This window comes from Nerophis ophidion, linkage group LG26, assembly GCF_033978795.1.
Source record: "Nerophis ophidion isolate RoL-2023_Sa linkage group LG26, RoL_Noph_v1.0, whole genome shotgun sequence".
NCBI classification, from domain to species: domain Eukaryota; kingdom Metazoa; phylum Chordata; class Actinopteri; order Syngnathiformes; family Syngnathidae; genus Nerophis; species Nerophis ophidion.
In genome coordinates, this window is record NC_084636.1 from 178094 (window position 1) to 189048 (window position 10955).

The window sequence follows — 10955 nt, forward strand, 5'->3', positions numbered from 1 at the left end:
TGTGCATTGTTTACACAACGTGCGATGCGCTACTTATATGTCCGTGTCGTTCAGTTCACCTCCGAACCAAACCGAAATCCCGTACCGAAACGGTTCAATACAAATAGACGTACCGTTACACCCCTAGTGACAACCAAATAATTCCACACCTATTTGATAAGACCACCGCGACATTTGACAACCAAGCAATTATCCATATATTTAATACCACCGTAAAATTTGAGAACCAAACAATTCCACACCCACTTAACACCACTGTAACTTTTGACAAACAATTCCACACCCATTTAATAATACCACCGTAACATTTTGACAACCAAACAATTACACAAAGCTACTCGATAAAGAATCTGGATATTATCTTCAACCCAACTCTCTCGTTTGAGTCACAAATTAAGAGTGTAACCAACACAACTTTCTTTTCAGTCACATTAGGGGTGTAAAACAGCCTTCTTTCATCTCTGTAATCTCACTGAAATATGTCCCTATTTTGTCCACTAGAGACGCTGAGATCATTATTCATGCGTTATTTACATCTCTCTACATTACTGTTATCTATTTTTTTCAGGCCTCCTTTTGTCTAGCATTAAAATATTAGTTGGTACAAAATGCAGCTGCTATACTTTTAACAAGAAAGTTTGATCATATTACACCTATACTATAGTGTTGCGGTGCATGGTGTAAGAATGATAACGTGGATGAACAAATGAATGACAAAATAAGTAAGATTGTGTGACAGAACAGCGGGAAAAGAAGACTGCAGAGAGACGACGTTAGCTGCCAGCGTGTTTATTGACAACTCAGTATGTGAGTGCAGTGTGTGATTACCTTAAAGAGATGGAGTGTGACTATGTGTAAGTATTATCTGAGCGTGGTCACCAGAGGGTGTTGAGTGTGTGTGTGTTGAGATAGAGGTGGAAGTCCAAAAGGAGAAAAAGGCTTGGACGTCAGAGGGCAGGAGCGAGGTCTTGGTCCAGGAAGGCAAGAAGGAATCCAAAGGGGGTCCAGGTAGACGAAGAGGAAGCTGGAGGACGACACAACACAAAAGACCGTAAACGCGACAGGAAGGGAACAAAGGGAGCAGGAAGGCTGGAGATATGTTGGCTTACTGTACTGGTAGGAGAAACTACGTTCTGGCACCGGATCTCAAGACGCGCTGGATTATGAAGGCTGGTTGCTCATCACGGGCAGGTGTGTTGATTGCAGATCTCTTGCAGAGGCACACCCGCAGCGGAGAGAGAACACCTGTTGATGTGCTCCGCCATGCACTCAACAGTGCGCACAGCAGGAGGAGAAGCAGGAGCATATTCCATAACACATTGTGTAAGACTTGTGTACTGTTGTAGCGCTGCAGGGTGTAAGAATGAGAAATTAGTCACATGAATGAATACATGGACAACATTAGGTAAGAGTGTTGCATTGCATAGTGGAATAAACCAATTTTGACCTTGTAGATATCAAAAACTGAGGAGACAAACACCATGAGGACACAAATTATATACATATTGACTTTGTATTGTAGATAACCAGACTCCAAAATTGACCTTGTAGATATCAAAAACCATGACACAAATTAAAATACATATTTAACATGTATTGTCGATGACAAGACCCCTAAAATTGACCTTGTAGAAAACAAAAACCATGAGGACACAAATTAAATACATACTGACCTTGTATTGTAGAAGACCAGACTCCTTAAAATTGACCTTGTAGATAACAAAAACCATGACAAAGGAAATACATATTGACCTTGTATTGTAGATGACCAGACCCCCAAAATTGACCTTGTAGATAACAAAAACCACGAGACACAAATAAAATTCATATTGACCTCGTATTAGATAACCAGACCCCCAAAATTGACCTTGTAGATAAATACCATGGCAAAAAATACATATTTACTTTGTATTGTAGATAACCAGAGCCCCCCAAAATTGACCTTGTAATTAATAGAAACCATGACAAATGAAATACATAGTGACCTTGTATTTTAGATGACCATACGTGCAAAAGTGACCTTGAAGATAAAAAGGACACAAATTAAATACAAATCGAACTTGGATTGTAGATGACCAGAACCCCAAAATTGACCTTGTAGTTAATAGAAACCATGACGACAAAATACATAAACTTATTGTAGATATCAAAAACATTAAAACAAAGGCCAAACCCTAACCCTAAAAAAAAAAAAAAGTCCCGAAATACATACCAACCTTGTAGTAACAAAAACCATGACAAATAAAATACAAATTTACCTTGTATTGTAGATTACCAGACTCTTTAAAATTGACCTTGTAGATAACAAAAAACATGACAAATTACATATTGACTTTGTAGTTAAAAACCATGACAAAAAAAAATAGATTGACCTTTTATTAGAGATGAGACACCCCCCAAAATTGACCTTGTTGTTAATAGAAACCATGACACATAAAATATACATTGACCTTGTATTAGAGGATATCAAAAACCATGAGGAAACAAAAACAATATACGTACTGACCGTGTAGTTAAAATACAAATTTACCTTGTATTTTTGATGCCCACACTCCTTAAAATTTACCTTGTAGATAACAAAAATCATGACAAATTAAATACATATTGACCTTGTATTGTAGATATCACAAACCATGAGGAAACAGTGACACAGGTTAAATACATACTGACCATGTAGTTAAAAACCATGACACAAATAAAATAAATTTACCTTGTATTGTAGGTGACCAGATTCTTTAAAATTGACCTTGTAGATAACAAAAAACATGACAAATTACATATTGACTTTGTAGTTAAAAACCATGACAAAAAAAATACATATTGACCTTGTATTATAGATGATCCCCCACCCCCCAAAATTGACCTTGTTAATAAAAACCATGACAAATGAAATACATATCAACCTTGGATTGTAGATATCAAAAACCATGAGGAAACAAAAACAGTGACACAAGTTAAATACATACTGACCTTGTAGTTAAAAACCATGACACAAATAAAATACAAATTGACCTTGTATTGTAGATGAACAGACTCCTTCAAATTGACCTTGTAGATAAGAAAAACCATGACAAAATGAAATACATATTAACCTTGTATTGTAGATATCAAAAACCATGAGGAAAAAAAAAAAAAAGGCCCAAATACATACCGACCTTGTAATAACAAAAACCATGACAAATAAAATACAAATTTTACTTGTATTGTAGAAGACAAGACTCCTTAAAATTGACCTTGTAGACAACTAAATCCATGGACACTAATTAAATACAAATTTACCTTGCATTGTACATGACCAGAGCCCCCCAAAACATGTAATTAATAGAAACCATGACAAATGAAATACATATTGACCTTGTATTGTAGATGACCAGACCCGCAAAAGTGACCTTGAGGACGAAAAGGACACAAATTAAATACAAATCGAACTTGGATTGAAAATGACCAGAACCCAAAATTGACCTTGTAGTTAATAGAAACCATGATGACACAAAATAGACAAATTGTAGATATCAAAAACATGAGGAAACAAAAAACACAAACTAAATACATACTGACCTTTTATTGTATATGACCAAAACCCCGCAAATTGACCTTGTAGTTAACAAAAACCATGACAAATAAAATATTTACCTTGTATTGTAGATTACCAGACTTCTTAAAATTGACCCGATAACAAAAACCATGACAAATGAAATACATATTAACCTTGTATTGTAGATATCAAAAACCATGAGGAAACAAAAAAAGGCCCAAAATACATACCGACCTTGTAGTAACAAAAACCATGACGACAAATAAAATACACATTTACCTTGTATTGTAGAAGACAAGACTCCTTAAAATTGACCTTGTAGACAACAAAATCCATGGACACTAATTAAATACAAAATTTACCTTGTATTATAGATGACCTGACATCTTAAACTTGACCTAATAGATATTAACCTTGGATTGTAGATATCAAAAACCACGAGGAAACAAAACAAAAAAAGCCCAAAATACATAACCTTGTAACAAAAACCATGACAAATAAAATACAAATTTACCTTGTATTGTAGATGACCAGATTCTTTAAAATTGACCTTGTAGATAACAAAAAACATGGCAAATTAAATATTGACCTTGTAGTTAAAAACCATGACAAAAAAAAAGACATATTGACCTTGTATTAGAGATGACACCCCCCAAAATAGACCTTGTTGTTAATAGAAACCATGACACAAATAAAATATACATTGACCTTGTATTGTAGATATAAAAAAACATGAGGAAACAAAAACAATGACACAATATACAGACTGACCTTGTAGTTAAAATACAAATTTACCTTGTATTTTTGATACCCACACTCCTTAAAATTTACCTTGTAGATAACAAAAACCTTGACAAATGAAATACATATTGACCTTGTATTGTAGATATCACAAACCATGAGGAAACAAAAACAGTGACACAGGTTAAATACATACTGACCTTGTAGTTAAAAACCATGACACAAATACATATTGACCCTGTATTATAGATGACTAGACCCCACAAAATTGACCTTGAAGATAAAAAACATTAGAAAAAAAACATTTACCTTGTATTGTAGATATCAAAAACCATGGGGAAACAAAAACAATGACAAAAAAAAAAAACCCACAAATTGACCTTGTAGTTAACAAACTTTGGTCATCTACAATACAAGGTAAATGTGTATTTTATTTGTGTCCTCATGGTTTTTGTTAACTACAAGGTCAATTTGTGGGGGGGGAAGGGGAGTCTGGTCATCTACAATACAAGGTCAATATGTATTTTATTCGTCAGACTCCCCTTCCCCCCCAAAATTGACCTTGTAGTTAACAAAAACCATGGACACAAGTTGAATACATACTGACCTTGTAGTTAAAAACCATGACAAATAAAATACAAATTGACCTTGCACTGTAGATGAACAGACTCCTTAAAATTGACCTTGTAGATAACAAAAACCATGACAAATGAAATACATTTTGACGTTGTATTGTAGATGACTAGACCCCCAAAATTGACCTTGAAGATAAAAAAAAAAAGAAAATATACATAGACTTTGTATTGTAGACCAGACTCCACAAAATTGACCTTGAAGAAACAAAAAAAAGTTTAGTTATTTTCAATTATTGCACCCACACAAGGAACCATTACATCAGCCTGGGGTGCAGCCTGAGTGGAGAAACAAAAAAAAAAAACAGGGACACAAAAGGAATTTAGAACAAACATTTAAGACACATGAACACAAATCAAGTCATTTGCGGCAAAGAGGTGAGTTTTAAGCTGTGCTCTAAAAGTGTCCAGAGTGGTGGCGGACTTGACTTTCAGGGGGAGCTTATTCCATAGGCCAGGTACCATCATTGAAAATGCACAGTCTCTCTTTGTCACTAGGTTTGACTGTGGGACCTTCAAGGTCATCTGGTTGTCAGATCTGAGGCAACGACCAAGCCTGGAGCTGATAGGTTGGTCCAGGAGATGTTTGATGTAAGCTGGGGTAAGACCACGGAGCGCTTTGAAGACATACGTAAGGATCTTAAATTTCACTCTGTGCTTCACCAGGAGCCAGTGAAGGGAGGAGAGGATGGGAGAAATGTGTTCCCTCATTTTTGTGCCTGTCACCAGCATTTTGTACCAACTGCATGCTATATATGGTCTTGTCAGTGACCCCAGCATAGAGGGCATTCCATTAGTCCAGTCTGCAGAAGATGAGCATGAACACGACCCTCTAAGTCACTGGGGGAGAGGACAGACTTGATCTTGGCTATTGTGCACAGTTGGGGGGTTGGAGTTCCCGAACAGAAGAATTTCACTCTGTCATTGAGCTGCAGGAAATTTTGACATCCACTTTTTTATGTCCTGCAAGCAGTCCTTCAAAAATGGTCCAGTCCAGAGGGATCGTCTGTCTTGAGTGGAAGATAGATTTAATATCATCAGTGTAGAAATGAAAGGAAATTTTATGGCGATGAATGACTTGGCTGAGGGAGAGCATGTAGATGGAGAACAGGATGGAACCCAGTATTGAGCCCTAGGGACCCCACAGGTGAGGTTGGCACAGCGGGAGGAATGTTTGGCTCTGTTCACAGAGAAGGTTCCGTTGTTGAGGGAGGACGTAAACCAGCACAGGGCTATGTTAGTGATGCCAACCTCTTATTTCCCCAGATACACAATACATCCAACATTGGCCGGCCACACACACACAAAGGCAGCAACTATCACCCCCCCCCCCTCAGGTGAAGGTAATGTAACTATTGTAAACCAGACTTTCAAACCAAGGATGGCACAACATTTATTTAAACCCCAAAGTGTCAAAAGGTGAACAACAACAACAAGAAAGCCAGCACCAACATCTCTGCAGATGTTTGGTGATGCATGGAGAGCTAAGAACCTTTTGTAAATACATCTTACATAAAGCATCACAAGTGCAAAAATATTCACAGCGTACTTTTCAGCTTGGAGATCACAACTTTGAAATGTCCCAACACCCAGCTTTTGACAACCATAGTAGGGCCAAATCAGTGAGGGCAGGTGTGTTCACCTGTAGCAAACACTCAGCCCCACCTTCATTCATCCATCCATCCATTTCCTACCACTTATTTCCTTTGGGGTCACGGATACCTATCTCAGCTACAATCAGGCCGGAAGGCGGAGTACACCCTGGACAAGTCACCACCTCATCACAGGACCAACTTAACATCACAAAATGAAAATGCTACGCCCACCCTTCTTTCTTTCTCTAATCCTACTTTGGTCATGTGCATTACGTTTTCATAACATGGTCACTACTGTCTACTTTGTCTTGTTATATTCTTATTTTACTGTTTGTTATATATATATATATATATATATATATATATATATATATATATATATATATATATATATATATATATATATATATATATATATATATATATATATATATATATATATATATATTTTTTTTTTTTCCCATTGTTGCTTTTTATTTTTTATTCTTATTGTAATTCTCTATTGTGTTTCCATTTAAACCCCCATTATTTACTTTTATTTAAATTGATCTCAACTCTGTAAACTGCTGCTGGAATTTTAATTTTCCTGAAGGAATCAATAAAGTACTATCTATCTATGTTGCCATCACGAGATGCCTTCATGAAATTTATCTTTATCTCAGGACAAAAATAAACACTCCAAAACATATACATATGGAGCCTATGTATTGTTAATGCTCATTGACATGCTCCACACGTATGTATTATAAATGCTCATTGACATGCTCCACACGTATGTATTATAAATGCTCATTGACAAGCTCCACACGTATGAATGTATGTATTGTTAATGCTCATTGACAGACTCCACATGCATGTATGTGTTGTTAATGCTTATTGACATGCTTGACAAGACATACAAACATGTCAAGCCTGTCAATGAGCATCAACAATACATGTCAAGCATGTAAATGAGCATAAATACACACATTCATTCATGCCGGGGCCTGTAAATGACCATAAACAATACATACATGTCGGGCATGTAAATGACCATGAATAATACATACATGTCAGGCATGTAAATGACCATGAATAATACATACATGTCAGGCATGTAAATGAACATGAATAATACATACATGTCAGGCATGTAAATGAACATGAATAATACATACATGCCGGGCCTGTATACGAGCATAAATACATACATGTCAGGCCTGTAAAGGAGCATAAAACGCAACATACATAAACATTGGCGTCGCACACGACCAACGCCAAACCAATTAGTCCGCCCTGAGATGGGTAGGTTTGGAGTTCAAACCCCGCCTGAGTCATACCAAAGACTATAAAAATGGGAGCCATTACTCCCCTGCTTGGCACTCAGAATCAAGGCTTGTAATTGGGGGTTTAATCACTCAAATTTATTCCCGAGCTCAGCCACCACTGCTGCTCACTGCTCCCCTCACCTCCCAGGAGGTGATCCAGGGTGAGGAGTCAAATGCAGATAATTTTGCCACACAGTGTGAGACAATTATTGGTACTTGAACATTGGCCTCAGACTACCAACGCCAAACCAACATTAGCCTTGTCGACGACCGTCAGGAACAAGAGTGAAGAGTCTTGCTCAGGACACAACGTACATGACGAGGTCAATAGAAGGTGGGAATTGAACCAGGAATTAAAACTAGGGGAGACAGGACCTTCTCTGTGGTCGGCCCTAAGCTGAGGAACACTGTGCCCCTCCATACTCAAACTGCTCCCGATGTGGAGTGTTTTAAGTCTCGTCTTAAGACCCATTTTTATTCTTTGGCTTTTAACACTACGTGAGTTGTGTGGTCAAAAAATATAATCCTTTAAGTTTACAATTCAGAAAGTTTTATGAAGCATAATTGTAAGCACACTACCACAAAACACAAATTGCTAACCTCCGATGTTATGAACATTTTTTACAGTTGCATTGTATTGAAAATGACATAGCAAAACATTTATTCCTTTAGTGGGAAAATATATACATAGAATAGAATGTACTTTATTGATCCTTGGGGGATATTCAACACCACAGTTCGCTCACAAACTATGATGATAATATTATATATATATATATATATATATATATCATTGTGAGCGAACTGTGGTGTTGAATTTCCCCCAAGGATCAATAAAGTACATTCTATTCTATGTATATATTTATTATTATTAATTTTTATTTTTATTCAGTCATTGGTGGAGCTTAAGATAGTATTCGAATGTTGTTTGTAATATTGTTGTGCCGCACTTCGGAAACATTTTGTTTAAATGTGCTATATACGGTAAATAAAGTGGATTGGAGGTATCCACAGGTTGCTGGCACGGTCACTCTACCAACCACGCAGTCCACAAAATAAACCAAAAGAACATTGACTTTGGGTGTCCCACGATTCAATATCGATTTAGGGTCGCAATTCGATTATAATTCAAATTTTTCTATTCAACGCGATTCTGAATTCACAACAATATTTTTCCAATTCAGAAGGATTGTGTATTCATTCAAAACATAGATTTCAGCAGGATCTACCCCAGTCTGCTGACATGCTAGCAGAGTAGTAGATTCAAAAAAAAAAAAAAAAAAAAAAGCTTTTATAATTGTAAAGGACAATGTTTTATCAACTGATTGCAATAATGTAAATTTGTTTGAACTGTTTAACGTACCAAAAATATGACTTATTTTATCTTTGTGCAAACATTGGACACAGTGTGTTGTCCAGCTTATGAGATGCCATGCAAGTGTAAGCCACTGTGACACTATTGTTCTTTTTGATTATTTTTATAAATGTCTAATGATAATGTCAATGAGGGATTTTTAATCACTATGCTGAAATCATAATATTGATACTGTTAATCATTTTTGTTTCACTACTTTTGGTTTGTTCTGTGTGGTGTTTGTGTCTCCTCTCAATTGTTCTGTTTATTGCAGTTCTGAGTGTTGCTGGCTCAGCTTTGGAATTAGATTGCATTGTTATGGTGTTGCTGTGTAGTGGTTTGTTGGGTTGATTAATTTAAAATATATATTTTTCTTTTTTTAGTCGATTTTTCTAAAAATTAGAATTTATTCAAAATCGCACAATATGAGAATCGTGATTCTAATTCGAATTGATTTTTTCCCCACACCCCTAATAATAAATATTAAAATCTAAAAAGCGCACACACACACCAAAAAGCAGCAACTATCACACCCCGCCTTGGGTGAAGGTCATGTAAGCATTGTAAACTGGACTTTCAAACCAAGGACGGCAAAACATGCAGTTTAACACTTTAACATTTATTTAAACCCCAAAATGTCAAAGGTGAACAACAACAACAACAACAAGAAGAAGAAAGCCAGCACCAACATCTCTGCAGATGTTTGGTGATGCATGGAGAGCTGACAACTTTATGTAAATACACCTTAAACAAAGCATCACAAGTGTAAAAGTATTCACAGCGGACTTTTCAGCTTGGAGATCCCAACTTTGAAATGTCCTTCTAAACACCCAGCTTTTGACAACCATAGTTGAACCAAATCAGTGAGGGCAGGTGTGTTCACCTGTAGCAAACACTCAGCCACACCTTGACTCTCTTAGCTAGCAGTTGAGAGCCATGGTGACTGACAGCTTGTCAGCAACTAAATGTGTCTTGTTTCTACATGTTGTGTTCCTAACATGTGCATGTTTGTCACTAAATGTGTGTTTCTACATGTTGTGTTCCTAACATGTGCATGTTTGTCACTAAATGTGTGTTTCTACATGTTGTGTTCCTAACATGTGCATGTTTGTCACTAAATGTGTGTTTCTACATGTGTTCCTAACATGTGCATGTTTGTCACTAAATGTGTGTTTCTACATGTTGTGTTCCTAACACATGTGCACGTGCAGTGCAAATCAAACAATTTTCAAGCAGCAATAAAGCACACAGTAGAAGCATCAAGACAAACAATAGAACGCCAGTGTAAAAGAGCAAACTGTCACAGCAACACAAACAACTTTAAATCAGCAATAAAGCACACGGTAGAAGCATCAAGACAAACAATAGAACGCCAGTGTAAAAGAGCAAACTGTCACAGCAACACAAACACAACTTTAAATCAGCAATAAAGCACACGGTAGAAGCATGAAGACAAACAATAGAACGCCAGTGTAAAAGAGCAAAGTATTACTCACTGCGAATAAAACCCGTCCGATCCACATCCGTCAAAAAAGAATAATGATGAAGCAGTGAATGAGGGACTCAGGTGGAACTAAATACAACTAATTAAACGAGGAACAGGTGTGCAGACACGGAGCAGAGAGTAAAGGTGCCACAAAAGACAGAGAGCAAACAGGAAACAGTAAGAAAATAAGAGCAGCAGGACAGGAAGTGATTTGAAAGACAGGAAAAGCAAACATGATCAAAGTGTCAGTAGCACTTCTGAAACATCTATATATATATTAGACCAGGGTCTCAGACACGCGAGAT

The 10955-nt window shown here is 36.7% G+C and overlaps 2 long non-coding RNA genes across 2 annotated transcripts; both read right to left on the reverse strand.

Moving 5' to 3' along the window:
• Positions 1-783: 783 nt before the first annotated feature.
• Positions 784-4001, reverse strand: LOC133543558 (uncharacterized). Its single transcript, XR_009804405.1, has 3 exons — positions 1868-4001; positions 1110-1787; positions 784-1024 (listed from the first exon to the last, which is right to left on the reverse strand). It is a non-coding gene; the product is annotated as an uncharacterized LOC133543558 (long non-coding RNA).
• Positions 4002-5226: 1225 nt separating this feature from the next.
• On the reverse strand, positions 5227-10700 carry LOC133543508 (uncharacterized). The gene is made up of 2 exons (XR_009804395.1): positions 10661-10700; positions 5227-6088 (listed from the first exon to the last, which is right to left on the reverse strand). It is a non-coding gene; the product is annotated as an uncharacterized LOC133543508 (long non-coding RNA).
• Positions 10701-10955: the final 255 nt, after the last annotated feature.